We start from the raw sequence: 17,443 nt of genomic DNA on the forward strand, positions 1-17,443 counted from the left end.
CTGCTATGTAAGCAAAGACAATATGGTTATTGCAGTGTTTGTTGTTGTTTTCCTGAAGCACAGTGCAAGGTTGGGACCATCCGTTCTGTAACACTGCCTTCAGAATGACTGAGCGTTGCTTTGTTGCCTAGATGCTTGTCCGATAGCCTGGGTTTTTTGTTTTTTTTTTGGAGTACTGCATCCAGGCCTGGGGCCCCCAGTACGAGAAAGACGCAGAGCTCTTAGAACGAGTGCAGAGGAGGGGCACCAAGATGATCAGAGGGCTGGAGCACCTCTCCTATGAAGAAAGGTTGAGGGAACTGGGCTTGTTTAGTTTGGAGAAGAGAAGGCTCCGTGGAGACCTCATTGTGGCCTTCCAATACTTGAAGGGAGCGTATAAACAGGAGGGGGATCGATTGTTTGTGAGGGTGGATAGCGATAGGACAAGGGGGAATGGTTTTAAGCTGAGACGAGGGAGGTTTAGGTTAGATATTAGGAGGAAGTTTTTCACGCAGAGTGTGGTGACGCACTGGGACAGGTTGCCCAAAGAGGTTGTGGATGCCCCGTCCCTGGAGGCATTCAAGGCCAGATTGGACGTGGCTCTGGGCAGCCTGGTCTAGTGGTTGGCGACCCTGCACTTGGCAGGGGGGTTGAGACTCGATGATCTTTGAGGTCCTTTTCAACCCAGGCCATTCTATGATTCTGATTCATGCTTGCTCAACAATTAGGTCTTTTCATTAATCACCTTGAACATAAGCAAGTGCTCAGGACTTAGCTACTGTCTGAATAAAATAAATTGAACCTGGCATTGTTTTCAGTTAGATTATGAACTGAAAGTCCCCTGTGAAAGAAATTGAGGCTGAAAATGGTCATCTGATCTGAGCATTTGGGACCAGGCACATGTTTCTGTATTGCCCTCTACTAAGAGAAATCAGTAGTTTTCATTCAAAGAATAGACATTTTTCCTACTTTCAGAATATTTCCGAAGTTAAAAAAATTAAAGGTTGATGGTTTGTAATGATGGAGAGGTATTTCCACTTCATGACAATATTAATAAATAAGGGAAAGAAAAGTCAGATTTAGATGAGTTTAGCTATACAAAATCCAGCCGATAAGGCAATCCCCATGTTCAGGATAGCTTCTGGCAGGACTAGATAGCAGCCTTTTGGAAACAACTTGTTCAAAGTTAATGACTCAAAGCAACAACAGCTAGTAGCCAATCCCCAAGGGAAATGCTGCTGTATAGGTTTTTTTAAATAAATCAGATAGAAATATTTGATTCCGACAGCATTTTCTGTTCCTCACTAAATTGCCTCGAGGATGCTATATTTTGATTTCTGGATGGAGATTAAAGGGCAGTCGCAGCTTCACTGCCTCTACCTACAAATGGACGTGTTTCTTCTAAGAATCCCTAGCGTACGAAATTCTGTATAATGTCCCTAATCTCCTATGTGAGGTACAGAAAAGAAATCTTACAATTGCTGCCTGTTGGCCCTCTCTCTCTACTTGTTGGTTATCTTTTTTTCATCCATACCATTCCATTACTCCTTTTAGAAGTATTATTTACGTAGTTATGGTCTTTTTGTCTATTAAAAAAAAAAAAAAACCTTCTTAAAAAAACTCCCAATTTTCTGCAACATTTTTTTCTACATTTTCATTCTTCTTCATTTAGCTTCCAGTTTTAGGAGATTACTGATCTGAAGATAAGGAAGTGTCTGTACAGATACATAAGGTTCTTTTCCCATGCAGTTTCTTTGCTTGTGATGTTGATCCAGTCATGAGCATGTTACTTTATCCTATATAAATCTAGTATCTCTGAAACTGGTGTGATTTGGGCTTTGTTGTTGTTGTTGTTTTCCTTTCTCATTCACTTTAGTTCTTTTCTCTTGTACCAGAGTGTTGTCTTGGATGTCGTGTCCATCTTGAGCGGTAATTTAATTCGTCTGGAGTTTCATTGGCCAGCAAGAAGAAATATTTCACTTTTCCATTCTTCTACTTCGTTTTGGCTTAACTGTTTACCCTGCATGTTATTCCAAAGTGGTCTGTGCACACATTCAGAGCATAGCCAAGTCGGGGTTGTTAACTCTCTGTGTCCTATCCCTGTATTCAAGGGCCATGAAAAGCGTTACGTTTTAGATGGTTGATTTTATGCTGTGTTTTGAAGTGGGGAAATAGATGTCTGAAGACTCTGTCCAGACCAGATCTGAAGAGTGAAACGATGGTGGCACAGTCACTTCCAAGCTTCAAGCAAAACCATATTCATCCTTTTTCTTTTTTTCTTTTTCTTTTCCATCTGTGTCGGGGAGATTCTTCTTCCCTCCAATAATCCAAATTCAAAAGCTGTGCTTTTGAAATAATGCTTTTTCAACTTGTGAAGTCTTCCCATAAACTTTTCTTTTATCTTTTAGACTTATTTCCAATCATAGAATTGAAGCAGTAGATGTCTTTGTATCCCTGTATTGAAACCCATGCTTCTGTTGAGATAACTCTGAGAAGATAATTAAATCTACCACACATTTGGAATGACATTAGAAGTCTTTTTTTCCTAGTCTAGTGTAACTGTTTATGACATTTGATTACTGGCCCAGTAATTAACATTTCTCAGGACTGTCAGTTCAGCTGAGTGAGAAGAAATCACATCGCCTTATGTGTTTCCTCTTTCTCAACTGTCAGTTTTATTTAGCTGGAATGAGCACCGTAGCACATCCAAATTGTCATCTGTTTCTTATGGACCTGCATGGGACTGTGCTGGTGTTACAGAGGACAGACCGTACATCTGCTTGCTTCTGGAGGGCAGTCTTCACACTGCTGTCTCTTTCAGTTTTCCTGCTAAATCCAGCACGTTTTATGCTTGTCCTCTGACATGCAAACATAACGCATTATGTCAGATGCATATAACATGTTTTTGTAAAATCATAGAATATCCTAAGTTGGAAAGGATCCAGAAAGATTGTTGAGTCCAACTCCTAAACTTAAGAACATCTCCATTGGGACAAAGCAAAAGCCACATCGTGAGCAGTTAACAGTTGAGTGGCTTAGAGGCAGGTATGGAGCTGGCCAAGTGCCTGCTGACTCTTCTGCAGCACAATCTTTGATTCCTGTGCAGTTTGTAACTCCATGATTCCTGAGTTGTCCAAGTATTTAACAGTCCTCAGTACACATAACTTTCAGGATTTAATGTTTTCCATAGAATCAGTAAGGTTGGAAAAGACCTCTAAGATCATCTAGTCCAACCACCAACCCATCCCCACCATGGCCACTGTGTTCCCACATGCCTCATCTACACGATTATTGAACACCTTCAGTTGTTCAACCACCACCTCCCTGGGCAGCCTGTTCCAAGGCTTCACCACTCTTTCTGAGAATACATTTTTCCTGATATCCAACCCAAACCTCCTCTGGTGCAATTTAAGGCCATTACTTCTCATCCTGTCGCTGTTACCTGGGAGAAGAAGCTGATCCCCACCTCACCACAACCTCCTTTCAGGCTGTTGTAGAGAGTGATGAGGTCTCCCCAAGCCTCTTCTTCTGCTGACTGAACAGTTCCTTACAAAGAAGAGAAAATTGCCATTTTAATGGAAATACTGTCACATTAGTTGCAGCTTGTTATTGGCCTATCATCCTCACTACTGTGAAAGCGCAGAATCAAACTGTTGAAATCTCACATTGGCCTCTCAGGTGTTTAACTCAGATTTGTTTTTGCACAGCCAGCCTGGTAGGTGAGCATCTCACCATGCATCAGTCTGGTTTCTGCAGCAGGCATTTCTGACATCACCTGGCCTGCTGCTTATGGACCTCTGGGCTCTGGTGTACAGCGCAACTCCTGTGGCTACACCACTGGGGACACCACACTGTGGAAACCTGGAAAGCACCGGGCTGGAACCTAACCCACATTTTGTCATTTTTGTCACCACAGCAAGCTATGGAAACAGCACTTGTGAAATGACAAGAATCGCATTAATTGTAGTCAAGCAGCTGCTGAGGATACTGGGAAAGCATATTTTGTTTTGGGAACATCGTGTTTGGGTTTCCAAAACAAAATTTTGAAGGATTTCTGTTCCGTGAAAACTTTAAATGCTGGCTTACCTCCCAATTCAAGATTTTTTGTCTTGAAAACATAAAAATCATGTAATAAAAATTCAGATTTCCAGACAGCTCCACTTACGCTTCAGTTGGGGTATTATTTCCCTTTTTTTTCCTACATGGTATTAGTAAGAAACTAGATTACATCTATGCTTTTAACAATTGTAGTTCTCTCATGACTGCAATGATTGGTAGTATCCCAGTGTGCTTCTTCAGTTTTCTTTTGCCTAATTTCCTTTCATTACTTCATAGCACAGCCTTCAAATGGCCCAACTGTTTTTTTTGTTTACACCCTTGACATTCACAAATAATAATGTTTTTCAGCCCCTCCATAGCCAAGCTATTCCTATTTGTCTCGTGGTGTTCTGATTACAGAGTAACTAAGCAGCTATGGAAAATACACATTCTCTAATGTATATTAGCAGAAGCAGATGGTGCAATCTGTTCATGGATGGAGTTCAGTTTCTAAAACTGATTTAAGCTGGTTTGCAGCAAATACCGCGCTGGTACAGTCTGTTGTGGAATGTGTGTGAAGGGAGAGGTCCTGTTTTGTGTTGTTTGCATTTGCACTGAGGTAAAGGCACATTGCTTAAATCCACGAGGCTGTGTTCTTTGTAATTCGGTATTACCATTTTTCATTATGCTTTTCTGTTTAAAGCTGTGGGCTGCCAGTCCCTTTTGCAAACGTTGTTTTCATGTAGTCATTAATAAAATTTGCACTTGAGAAGAAATGATGGCAAATTATTTTCTTAATTTGTGAAGTGGAGAAGAATTTCAAATTAATTATAGCAGAGCTTCACAGAAGTTGGCATGTTTCCCATTGTAAAAAAAAAAAAAGTTTCCTCTTCCCTTCAGAATGAAGGATTTTCCAAAATTATTCCAAAACCATAAAAGCTGTTTGTGTTCTGTGTCTGCTCAGCCAAGCGCAGAAAAGAATAGCGTGTAGTTTTGTCTCCTCCAGCTCAGATAGATCCTGTAGCCTCTAAAGCAGGAACTGTTTAGGCAGAAATGATAAACTCCTGAGGCTCTGTGTAGCTGAATAAACAGACTAGCAGGGACAGCTTTCCTCTCCCCATTTACCACAAACACAAAGCATTTGCAGCTCTGGATACAGATGTTGCAAGCAATAAAGATGAGAAAGCGTTAGGTAATTCATGTTCCATTTCCTTCTGCACTGAAGGATGTGAGAGTCCTCCAAAATCATGTGTAGTTAATGAAATTAAAGGGTGCAGTGGAGTAGGGCAAGGACTCCAAAATATTACAGAAATACCGTGATACAGAAGTGTCCATTTGGAAGAAACTTGTTTGGCTTTTTAGATTGTTATCTACTTTTTGAGAATTAGATGATTGTTACAGCTGTTTCTTTCTTTGAAGCAATTCTGTTTTCCAGTTCTTTCTCCAGAGCATTGCTAGCTGCTCTGGACTTAGGGCTAGAATTTAAAATTTCATCTCCGACACAATGTAAACTCTGTCCACCAGCTCCAAGGCTGTCAAACATCACAACTTTCACAAAAGGTGATTTGTTTCTCTGTTTGTTTGTTTGTTTACAAAGCCAGTACTTAATATGTGAAGAAGGTACTTAGGTACTTTCATAGAATCATAGAATATCCCAGGTTGGAAGGGACCCATAAGGATCATTGAGTTCAACACCCAAAAATCAGACTATATGTCTGAGAGAATTGTGTTGTCCAAATGCTTATCATAGAATCATAGAACGGCTTGGGTTGAAAAGGACCTCAAAGATCATCGAGTCTCAACCCCCCTGCCAAGTGCAGGGTCGCCAACCACTAGACCAGGCTGCCCAGAGCCACGTCCAATCTGGCCTTGAATGCCTCCAGGGACGGGGCATCCACAACCTCTTTGGGCAACCTGTCCCAGCGCGTCACCACCCTCTGTGTGAAAAACTTCCTCCTAGTATCTAACCTAAACCTCCCCTGTCTCAGCTTAAAACCATTCCCCCTTGTCCTATCGCTATCCACCCTCACAAACAATCGATCCCCCTCCTGTTTATACGCTCCCTTCAAGTATTGGAAGGCCACAATGAGGTCTCCACGGAGCCTTCTCTTCTCCAAACTAAACAAGCCCAGTTCCCTCAACCTTTCTTCATAGGAGAGGTGCTCCAGCCCTCTGATCATCTTGGTGCCCCTCCTCTGCACTCTTTCCAAGAGCTCCATGTCCTTCTTGTGCTGGGGGCCCCAGGCCTGGACACAGTACTCCAGATGGGGCCTCACAAGAGCCGAGTAGAGGGGGACCACCACCTCCCTCTCCCTGCTGACCACTCCTCTTTTAATGCAGCCCAGAACATAGTTGGCCTTCCGGGCTGCCAGCGCACACTGCTGGCTCATGTCCAGCTTCTCGTCCACCAGGTACTTCTTTAACTCCAGCAGCTTGGGGCTGTGACCACTGCCTTGGGGAACCTGTTCCATGCCCATCACCCAGTCAGTGATGGTATTGTGTAAAAGGAAAGGAATGTAATAGGAGAAGTATGAGTTGAGAAAATAAGAACTGACATTTTGTAAAATGGTAAGTATGTGTGATAGACAGTAATTGTTCCTAACAATATGTAATGTATGCCACCAGTAAGAGTGCGAATGCCCTGCAATTCACATCATGTTGAGCTGACCTATATTTAATGCTGTGTATCCTGTGCAGATGGTGGTATGTGCATTAGTTAGCACAGAAAACTCCCTACATTGGTGTTAAACCATTAAAAAATTTACAGTTCTCAATATATCTAATCCCAAGATACTTCTTATAAGGTTAAAAAGTTATTAATGTTTGTGTGATTTGCCCAAAGAAGCTGTGGATGCGCCATCCCTGGAGGCATTCAGGGCCGGGTTGGATGAGGCCCTGGGCAGCCTGAGCTGGTGGGTGGCACTGCCCACGGCAGGGGGTTGGAACTGGGTGGGCTTTAAGATCCCTTCCAGCCCAAGCCGTTCTATGATTCTGTGGTAATACTGTTTTTCACTGGCATTTGATATGGACTTGCATTATGAATTAAAAGTTTTATTCTTGTGTATGTCTGTATTTTGATCTGTAGCCATAGATGTAATTAAGAAAAGCTATGCAGAGCACACTTTAACATATAGCGATCCTGAAGCTTCTTTCAAGACTTTTTTTTTTTCTGTGGAGGGCATATTCAAGTAAATTACACATGCATGGAGTCTGCTTTCACACAGGTCTTATGGACAAACCCAATTATACTGCTTCTTATTAGGGAAGCTAGACAACATTTGTGCTTCAGTCATTAACTGTTTTTGGAATTTGTCATGCTAGATGAATCTGTAATCGGATCTGTTGTTTTTTTATTTAGTAACTGAATAGGTACAGCTTCACAAAGCTTGGGTGAGTTTTCAGTGTGTTTGCAATAACAGACACTAATTAAGAGGAGAATATTCGTAGCAGAGCTCAGAAGTGCAGGGATCTAAGTTTGTTTCTTAACAAACAAGCTCTGTAGGGAGTGTTCTGAAGTTAATGTACTGAGCTGCCAAGCTTATGTTAAGGGGTTTTTTCTTTTTTTTTTAAAAAAAAAAGGAGAGCTTGTTATAAAAGTTACACTTTCAACATTCAAAATTGAATCTTATGCATTTGGACTCAGTTACCTCAAAACCTAGCCATTTCTTTCTTCTGTCTTTTGGTCACTGGTGTATTGTAACAGCAATTGAATGAGAGGTAACAGCCTTAAGTTGTGCAAGGGGAGGTTTGGGTTGGATATTAGGAAAAATTTCTTCTCCAAGTGGTGAGGCATAGGAACAGGCTTCCTAGGGAGGTGGTGGAGTCACCATCCTTGGAGGTATTCAAGAACTGTGTAGGTGTGGCACTGAGGGACGTGGATAGTGGACATGGTGGAGATGGGTTGGTGGTTGGACTAGATGATCTTAGAGATCTTTTCCAAACTTAATTATTCTGTGATTTAAAGAAGGCTTTTTTAAAGAAAATGACACTACTGCTTGGTCTCTGGGGCACGATTTCACAGAAAAGACCTGGAGGAAGGTAAATCAGATCAGGCTGAGTGATGCAGGACTGCTGTAAAACCATCCTACACCCAGCTCAGAGAGGAGCTTGCCTCTTCTCTCTCCTTGCCCCCTCCCAGCCACCAAGCACTTCAGCAGCTCCTACCCCTTCCCTATTCCTGGGCTCCATCCACATTGCTGGTTTTTGCCTCTGGCTTTGCTGTGTCACGTGTCCCCTTGCTCTGCTTGTAGAAGCACAGTTCCACTGATGGGGTAGCAGCAGTTTTCAGTGGAGGTGGATGGGTGGGCAGTGCTGTGGGAAAAGGGAGCTGAGGAAGCACTGGTCTCGCCAAACAGAGGGAAGTAAAATGTAATTAAGATCTTTGAACAAAGAGAGCGCAGCAGCAGAGTACTGTGCAGTTGGCAGAGGAAGTGGAGTTGGCTGAAAGAATGATGATCAAATTCAAGAAAAAAAATCTGTCTCCTGCTTTAACTGAAACATCTTCCAGTCTGCTGTTTAGTTTGCCGTGCTTCATTTCTTTGTTGGTGGCTAGCAGCAGAAGCTGGTAAGGTTTTCCCATTAGAGAGGATAAGCAAGGCTGCTTTTTCATGTGGGCTAAGGAGAAAGATAGGTTTATCTCCCTTTGTGTGTTGTTTATAGTGGAGGATTTCTAAGGGCTGCTGAGGCTATGCAGCTTTTCCTTTTAACCTAATGCTGATTTTGCTTGTATTTAAACATGCTTTCAAAGTTCACGTAGCAATAATTTGTTTCTCTTTGCTAGCTGGGAAGTGTTGAGTGGATGAAGTCAGCAGCTTACTGTGAGATATGTGAGAGCAGATGAGCTATGCGAGCTCACCTTTTCAGCTACCAACAACAGTGTGTAGTCAGTGACATGTTAACACATATCCATGTGCAGTGCTTTCTCGTAGCAGTTTCATTTCAGTGTCCTTTGCAAAAACCCCTTGCTGGTTGTTTCCAAGTCTTATTTTAACAGAAAGGAGGTTGGCATCCTCAAAAAGATGACCTGCTGTCTGGCATTTTAGGTCTGCAGACTAGGAAGGAAGAGATGGAAAAAAAAAAAAAAACCTTAAGAAATTGAGGCAGTGAGGTTTTCTAGGGAAGTAGTCCAAATGTTTCCCAGATTGCCACAAACTGTTAAATTGTTTACAGTAAATTTTAACTGGAAGCTCCCTAATCGAGCCAGATGCTGTGGCTGTTTGCAGAGCTACTGGGGAAGTGATGAGGTATGTGTGAGTGGAGCTTTAGAGGTGGAATTGCCTAGTTAGAGGCAGAGTGCTGGCGTCTGTAACTCCCTAAATGCTGAGCGAAGGGGAACCTTGTTCCAGTTGCCACCGGAAGAGGTAGCAGAGATGCTGTAGATTTTTTTTTTCCTTTGGGAACTTGTAGCCAACAGTCTGCCTCTTTCTTTGTAGCTTGTCTTTAGCTACATGAGCAGCTTCAGCAAAAGAACTGTGGAGCAAATTAAATGAGCTTGTACGTCATCTACTTGTTTACCAGAAATTCAAGACCTAGACCTTTGGAGGATTTGGTAAAGATGTGGCTTTTCTGTCTGAAAGACTCCTTCTTAAAGTTCTCCTTTCTTGTTGCTCATAGCAAAATGTCACAATGGTTGTGGATCTGCAGACACTGGGTTGAGATAACCCCAGTACCGACTAAGCACCACACAGCTGTACACCCCTGCTAGTGGGGGGGAAGAGGAAAAGAAGAGGAAAAAGGCAGAAAAGAAGCATGTCCAAAGAAAGGCACCGAAGCTTGAGAAGGGTCTGGAGCACAAGTCTTATGAGGAATGGCTGAGGCAACTGGGATTGTTTAGTCTGGAGGAGGCTCAGAGGAGACATTATCACTCTCTTACAACTGCCTGAAAGGAGGTTGCGGCGAGGTGGGGATCGGCCTCTTCTCCCCCATAACTAGTGATAGGATGAGAGGTAGCGGCCTTAAGTTGCACCAGGGGAGGTTCAGGTTGGATATTAGGAAAAATTTCTTCTCAGAAAGAGTGGTGGGGCACTGAAATGGGCTGTCCAGGGAGGTGGTGGAGTCACCGTCCCTGGAGCTGTTCAAAAACTGTGTGAGTGTGGCAGTGAGGGACATGGTTAGTGGGCATGGTGGGGATGGGTTGGTGGTTGGACTAGATGATCTTAGAGGTCTTTTCCAACCTTAATGATTCTGTAATTCTTTGAAAATGTGTGGTGCAAGATAAGAAATGCCTAATAAGCACAGGAGAAGTGGAAGAAGTGGTGCAAAAGCAATCACTAACCACCTCCCACTGGTAGACTGATGCCTAGCCAGTTTCTGAGCAAAAGATGGCTAACCTCCCTAAGCCTCCTCTTCTCCCTTTTTTATTGCTGAGCATGACATTGTATGAACTGGAACGTCTGTTTGGTTGTTTCGGGTCATCTGCCGAATTTTGTCCTCTCCCATCTTCTTGTGCCCCAAGGAGTGAGAAACAGGGGTAGCCTGGGTGCTGTGCAAAGGTGCTGTGCAAACACTGTTGAGCAGTAACTAAAATACGTCTGTGTTATCAGCATTGTTTTGATCACAGATCTAAAACAGCACCATAGAAGCTGTAATGAAGAAAATTAACTCCATCTCAGCATGCTGAAAAGAAATGTGTAGCTTTTTGTTGACAGAATTCTCAAGTCCTTGTTATTTATTACCATTTTTCTCAAAGCAGCAAGTGAAAACAGATTAGGTTTGGCAGGAAAATGAAGATTATTATGATTTCGAGACAATGGAAATTTTTTGTTTTTAATTTTAGAAATAACTAGTAGTTAAGAATTTAAAATTTGTCTTTTGAAATCCAAACCTAGATCATGTCTGACAAAGACACTTCACTTTTTTATGAAGAGATTTGGGGACTGATGAAAATGGGTACAGGAAAGGAAGCTGCATATCTGAAAATGGAAGTGGGAAAGAAGGCTGTATCTTGAAAAACATCGTAAAAAGGCAAAGCATATTGTGATAGTTAGGTGTTGTTTTTTTTTTTAATTGTGACAGAATGTTTTTCTATAAATGATGTAGCATAGCAAAACTAACATTATAAGCTTGAAGTACCATTGAATATTCCTTAGTCAGTAAGACGCTGGAGAAAAATTGAGATGATCTTTTAGCAATTATAATAGTCATTTCTGTCTTTAAAATGTATAAATACCTGAAAGTAACTTGATTTTTATAGATCTATTTTGTCTTGGTTTTTACATTAGGAAGTCAGATCTTGTCTTTCCTCTTATCTCCTCAGGCATCCAGTTCTAATGTTAGAACAAATTGGTTTATGATATCGAGAAAACTATTCACGTTGAAGTTTTCCTCAAAAAAGAAAGGATTTATAGCTGCAAGTTCCAAGTATGGGCACATGCTTTTGAACAGGGTAGTTTATTCATGTTGGTGGGAGTGGGCAGTGCAGGGTTGCAAGGGTGGACTAGAATTGTAGGATCAGCTATGCCAGAGGAGGACCCCTCTGGTCACCTTTCCTGGGCTTCATAGAGATGTTGGAAAGGAAAGGGGAGTTCGTGGAACACAGTATGCTGGCATAAAGGCTGATGGGTGGGAGGAGTGGTGGGTTTGGGGTGATTAAAAATGAATTCTGTCCTACCTTTCTCCTGCTGCAGGTGGGCGGCTGCCCTGCATGGGAAGGGCATGGTAGTGCAGCGCAGCTGATGGTCACTGAGACATGGCAAAGAGCAGGCAATGATACTTTCAGGTCCCACCACTCTTCTTTTTCATTCCCATTGAAGAAAAGAGGAAATAGCGACTCAAATTGCAGGCTTTCCTATGAACAGTTACTATAAATGAATGCTCACTCTCCCCAGCAGCCTGGGCTGGGCTGGGCTGGAGTGCTCTGCCAAGACCTTTGTCTGGAAGTCCCTGAAATTTGGGTAAGCTTAGGACTTCAAACTGCATAATTTTCAGAAAGGTATACATGGAGAAACATGGCGCAGGGTTAGGAGCAGTGCTTGTCTTTTAACCCTTTCACCCATGCTGTTGTTTTTAGCAGTATGAATTTTGTCAGCAGTGCTTCAAATACATTATTTCTCATTTGATTGGTTGGTTTTGTTGGCTTTGTTGATGTTTTAAGAAGAAACTGTTTTAGGAAGAGGCAGGAATTGCCAGCATCTGGCTCTGAAGCAAGAAAAAGCCTTCAGCCAGCAACAGGGAGGATAAAACTATTTCCTACACTTTTGTCTTGCATTGTAATACATTTTTGCATATATTTAAGCTCATTTGTGCATTTTCAGGAAGTCTTACCCTTCCCCAAAACTACGCAGCCATTTATTTTCTATTCCAACTTACCTTCTACATTGGCTAGCACAGAAGAGGAAGAAGCGGTGCTGTATAGTTGTCTCCTAAAGGATCTTTTTTTTTTAATAGCAACAACTGTAAAATACATGTGCACAGTTATGTACGTAGTTAAAATTGTACGTAATTCTTTCTAAGGGAATTCAGAAATACCTGTTGTCCCAGATCTCACCTTCACTCCAATTTCTTCTGGCATGTTACCTGATCTCTTCTTCCCTGTGTTCCTTGTCACCCTGCCAGTTTTCTTCCTCATCTCACATTGGTGGAGGTTGCCTGCATGCACTGGACAACACAACAGTGCTCTCAGATTTTCCTTTTGCCCAGTTTTAGACCTGTTTATTGCTGAAATAAGCCACACATATAACTTCCCAACTATAGAAACGCAGTGTGTCCTGCAGTTTTACCTCCTTAAAAACCGAGATGAGTTGCAAACAAATTTGTGTGCATGTAAGAACCAATGAAGAAGGTTTTGTTTCCCTTCTGGGCACTAAATGATTGACTATGATGACTGTAGTATGGAGGGGACTGTGAAATATTGACATTTACAAGCAAGTTTTCATTTCTTTGCAATATGTGCAATGGAATACAACAGGCCTTCCCATTGATGCATGGTGTGCCTGACAGCTGTGGAAGGAGCTTTTCACCTGTGCAAGTACTGTGCTGGCTTGAACCAAGCTCCCAGGGAGGGCAGGGGGTATGCAGAGTGTTTCACTCTTCACTCACTGATCGCAGGGCTGAGTGATCACTGCGAGGGCATGTGGAAGGAGAGAGCATCTAGAAAGGGTCCTTCTTGTCCCAGAGAGGGATATCCCAGAGTTAAGTAAAGGGAAGAAGCAAAAAAATGAAACAGCTGGAGTTGCCACTTGTAACCTTTGTTAACAGTAACATTACTTAAGATGGATCTCTAAGTTAAAAAGAAATCTTAAGCTTAGCCTCGGATGGCACGTCTACACCATGTCCCCAGTATGGACCAGCAACCACCAGAACCGAACTCTGTCAGCATCAACAGAAGAGTCTGTTAGACACATGTGAGCTTGATTAAAAATATCCATGACGTCAAGCAGACCTCATAATTTTCTTCATGCTGATTGCATTAGAGCATCACTTAAAGTGGTTAAAGTTAAGCATCAAATACTAAAGGAAAGATATTCAATTGTATCACTCCTAGAATGCTCAAGTCTGTCTTACTTTATCTTTACATTATTTATTGTCACAACCTTGGCCCAAAAGGATTTAAATCCTTTGCAATACTAAACTCAAAGAGAAAAATGAGAGTTTATTAATCAATTATTCCCATCTTGTCAAACAAACAAAAAGTCACATAAGAAATTGTTACTTACTGCTGAATTGTCATTCGTATCATCTCATGTTCTGTACTGGAGAAAAATATGAGGAACTGGGAGTCTTCATTTATGACTTGTCTCAAAATTAGGCCTGAAAATATCTCATATTCAAATGATTCATTGCTCAACCTTCAGCATACGTAGTTGAAGATATCAACTTCAGAAAAACCTAATAGGTTTCCTGACCGTAAAATAGTTGAGGTACTTTTCTTGAAATACCAAGATTTCAGGACTTAACATCAATTACAAATAATATACTATACTAATAATCTGAAATATTTTCTTACTGAAAGCTGACAAGTGTACTTCATAATGCCATTTCAATTCAGAGCTTATCCTTGTCCTTATAACCAGGGTTGGGCTCACTGTGTTTTGACTTAGTGTGTGTGCTGGGGTAACACTCTGTCTGAAAGAGTCAAAGGCTCTACACAATGGGCTGCAATTGTCTGCTTCCATTTAACATGAGACAACAGGACTTTCCTTCTTGTGACAAGACATGCTGAGTTTGCATGTTGCTAATTCTTATGTTTCAGAATATATGACAGAAAGCTTTGTGTAGTGACAGGTTGTCATCTTTCTGATTAGTTAATGTGCGTTTTTACCAATGAAGTCATTCCATTAATTTCCTGTGCTGTTTGTGGTTGTGCACCAGCATGGGGTTGTTTTAGCAGAATGTGTCCCGCAGGGTGATGACTCCCCATAATTCTCACAGAACTAGAAAAACTTAAGAAGATGGTGAAGGGTCTGGAGGGCAAGACTTACGAGAGGTGGCAGAGATTCCTTGGTTTGCTCAGCCCAGAGCAGAGGAGCTGAGGGGAGGCCTCATGGCGGCTGCAGCTCCTCACAGGGAGCAGAGGGGCAGCGCTGAGCTCTGCTCTCTGTGACAGCGACAGGGCCCGAGGAAACGGCATGGAGCTGTGTCAGGGGAGGCGGGGTGGGGGTTAGGGACAGGTTCTGCACCAGAGGGCAGTGGGCATGGAACAGGCTGTACAGGGCTGTGAGCACGACCCCGAGCTGCTGGAGTTCAAAGAGCATTTGGACAATGCTCTCAGACATAGGGTCTGGTTTTTGGTTGGTGCTGTGTGGAGCCAGGAGTTGGACTCGATGATCCTTGTGGTCCCTTCCAACTCGAGATATTCTATGATTGGATGAGATGTTTCAGCATCTCTTAGGAATGCTCATCTCTTGTCTGTTGTCAGCACAGTTGTTGTGTAATTAATGCTTCTACTTGGAAGAAGTCAGAAAAGGCGCTACCTGAACCTAAGCAACATGTGGTTCAAATAAATGCAGACAAGTAGGCGGGAAGCCATATTGTTACATGTATTACTTAACTTCTTAGCTTGATTTGGATGTGATTTCTAGGACATATGTGTGCTTAGCAAAGAAACAAACAGAAAAAGCCCATTACCAACACAAGCTGGGGGAGGAAAGGATTCAGCCCTGCTGAAAAAGATCTGGGGGTACTGGTGGACACGAGCCAGCAATGTGCCCTTTCAGCCCAAAAGCCAACTGTATCCTGGGCTGCATACAAAGCAGCATGGCCAGCGGGGTGAGGGAGGTGATCCTGCCTCTCTGCTCAGCATTCGTGAGGCCTCACTTGGAGAACTGCGTCCAGATGTGGAGTCCTCAGTACCGGAGAGACAGGGAGCAGTTGGAGCACATCCGGAGGAGGGCCACAGAAATGATCGAAGGGATGGAACACCTCTCCTGCGAGGACAGGCTGAGAGAGCTGGGGCTGTTCAGCCTGGAGAAGAGAAGGCTCTGGGGAGACCTGACAGCAGTCTTTCAGTATCTAAAGGAGGGCTGTAAGAGGGAAGGGGGCAGACTCTTTAGCAGTGTCTGTTGTGATAGAGCAAGGGGAAGTGGTTTCAAGCTTAATGAGAGAAGATTTAGGTTAGATATAAGGAAAAAGTCTCTTATAGTGAGGGTAGTGAGGTACTGGAACTGGTTGCCCAGAGCTGTGGTGGATGCTCTGTTCCTGGGGACTTTCAAGATGAGGGTGGATTAGGCCCTGGGAAACCTGATCTAGCTTTGGTGTCCCTATTCTTTGCAGGGGAGTTGGACTAGATGATTGTTAAAGGTCCCTTCCAACTCTAAGGATTCTGTGATTCTGTTTCATGACACTTCCTGTAATGCAGCTGCCTGTGACTGGTTCAAGTACAAAATTACTGAGGAAGGGACTAGGAATGTGTTGGTTGTTGTCTTTGTTCCTCTGTTACTTGGCTGGGAGCTTCTGTGAGGAGTCAAAAAAAAAAAAATAAAAAAATAGTGCAGTTGTACAGAGCCAGAGCTGTGTTTCTTACCTTTCCAAAGCTTTAAGCAGTGGTCATGCACCTTTGAAGTGCATCTCTGTCAGATGAGGTTGTGCGGAGAGAAGCAGACCAACCCTGAGCAACCTCTCTTTTTTGACAGCACTAATGTTGGCTCTTTCCTTGCTAGTATCCTGTGTAAATAAAACGAAGCACAAACACTTCTTGAAACTGTTCAGTCTCAGCCTTATCATAATTTCTTTAGAAATGTCAAGAGTTGAAGTTCAGTCAACGCTTCTGATTAATACCTGCTTCTAATCTCTGAAACATTTGTTTTGAAACGGAAGATTAATCAGAGGAAATCATCTATTCTAAAGGTTTATTTTAAGGTTTACCTTAGTTTTATTTTCTTGTTGCTGAGAGATTCATGAATTTAAAAGCCAGTGCGCATCTCATTCGAATGTACATATTGCCTTCATCTGTCTCCCTTTATGAGTCTGCTGCATGTTGACAAGTCCTATACATTTATTTCCAACCTGCTTGAATATTTTTTCCCTCATTGAACTCTAATCACAATGACAAATCAGAGTTGCAGCATAAAATGTATTTTGCTGGGAAATGACTGTGGTGGATTTGATGCCATGCTGGTTACATGCTGTATTTCAGGGCAGAAGAGCTATATTTGATCCCTGGGGGTAGAAGAGAAAACTACAGTGTGCAAGCTGGTGGCTGATCTCTCGTTAATTTACTGGCAGTTTTGGAAAAAAAAAAAATCTGCATTCTCTCTATTTTTTACTCCAGATATCAGCATGAGTTATGGTGTTTGCTATTTCAACAAAAACCATGTGGAAAGTTTAAGTCTTTGGATAAGGCTTTTAACTGTCACACACATGCAAATCATAATAAAGAGTAATAGGTAAAACGCCACTGACTGCTCTTTTAAATCAGTGTCACCAGTGACTCAAAATGCCTATTGATTTTTTTTTAATCATTCCTACCAGCAGTTTCAATTAAGATTCAGCAGATCCACTCTGAGAACAGCCAGTCTAAAATGCTTCGTAAATTTTTGGTTTAATACTGCTTTTTAATTTCTTTTTAAGAAATGTGCATTTTAAAATTAGTATCTCTAACACGAAAACTTCAGTCTAAAAGGTGAATATAATGTCTAATTCACAGCCTTTGTTCCAAATTTGCAAGCGTGTAGCTTTTAGAATATGTAAATATGTTTCATTAATTTTTTTTCAAGCAACAGCTAGACAAATTAGAAAAGTCAAATATGTTTACCCAGATATACTACTTTATGAATATGGGAAAATTATGACAGTATTTTGAACCTCTTCCCCCCCCTCCACCACCACCACCCCATTGTATTTTCACTGCAAATACTGTCTTTAGCAACAAATCATCTGGATACAGTGATTGCAGGGTATTTGTTTTAACCCTGCAATGCACTAAGCAAATTTCAGTGCTTCAACACAGCGACAGTTTGTTAATTTGGGACCATGTAGAGCCTGGAAATCT

The 17,443-nt window shown here is 42.1% G+C and overlaps 1 protein-coding gene and 1 long non-coding RNA gene across 2 annotated transcripts in view; one reads left to right on the forward strand and one right to left on the reverse strand.

Moving 5' to 3' along the window:
• The window catches only part of GTF2F2 (general transcription factor IIF subunit 2), a gene marked incomplete at its 5' end in the record, with an annotated part of 93,379 nt that overhangs the window by 56,009 nt on the left and 19,927 nt on the right, over positions 1-17,443 (forward strand). The window lies entirely within an intron of this gene.
• On the reverse strand, positions 2,348-14,532 carry LOC110387488. The gene is made up of 2 exons (XR_002432542.1): positions 11,627-14,532; positions 2,348-3,525 (listed from the first exon to the last, which is right to left on the reverse strand). It is a non-coding gene; the product is annotated as an uncharacterized LOC110387488 (long non-coding RNA).

Source organism: Numida meleagris, chromosome 1 (genome assembly GCF_002078875.1).
Source record: "Numida meleagris isolate 19003 breed g44 Domestic line chromosome 1, NumMel1.0, whole genome shotgun sequence".
In the NCBI taxonomy this organism is placed as follows: domain Eukaryota; kingdom Metazoa; phylum Chordata; class Aves; order Galliformes; family Numididae; genus Numida; species Numida meleagris.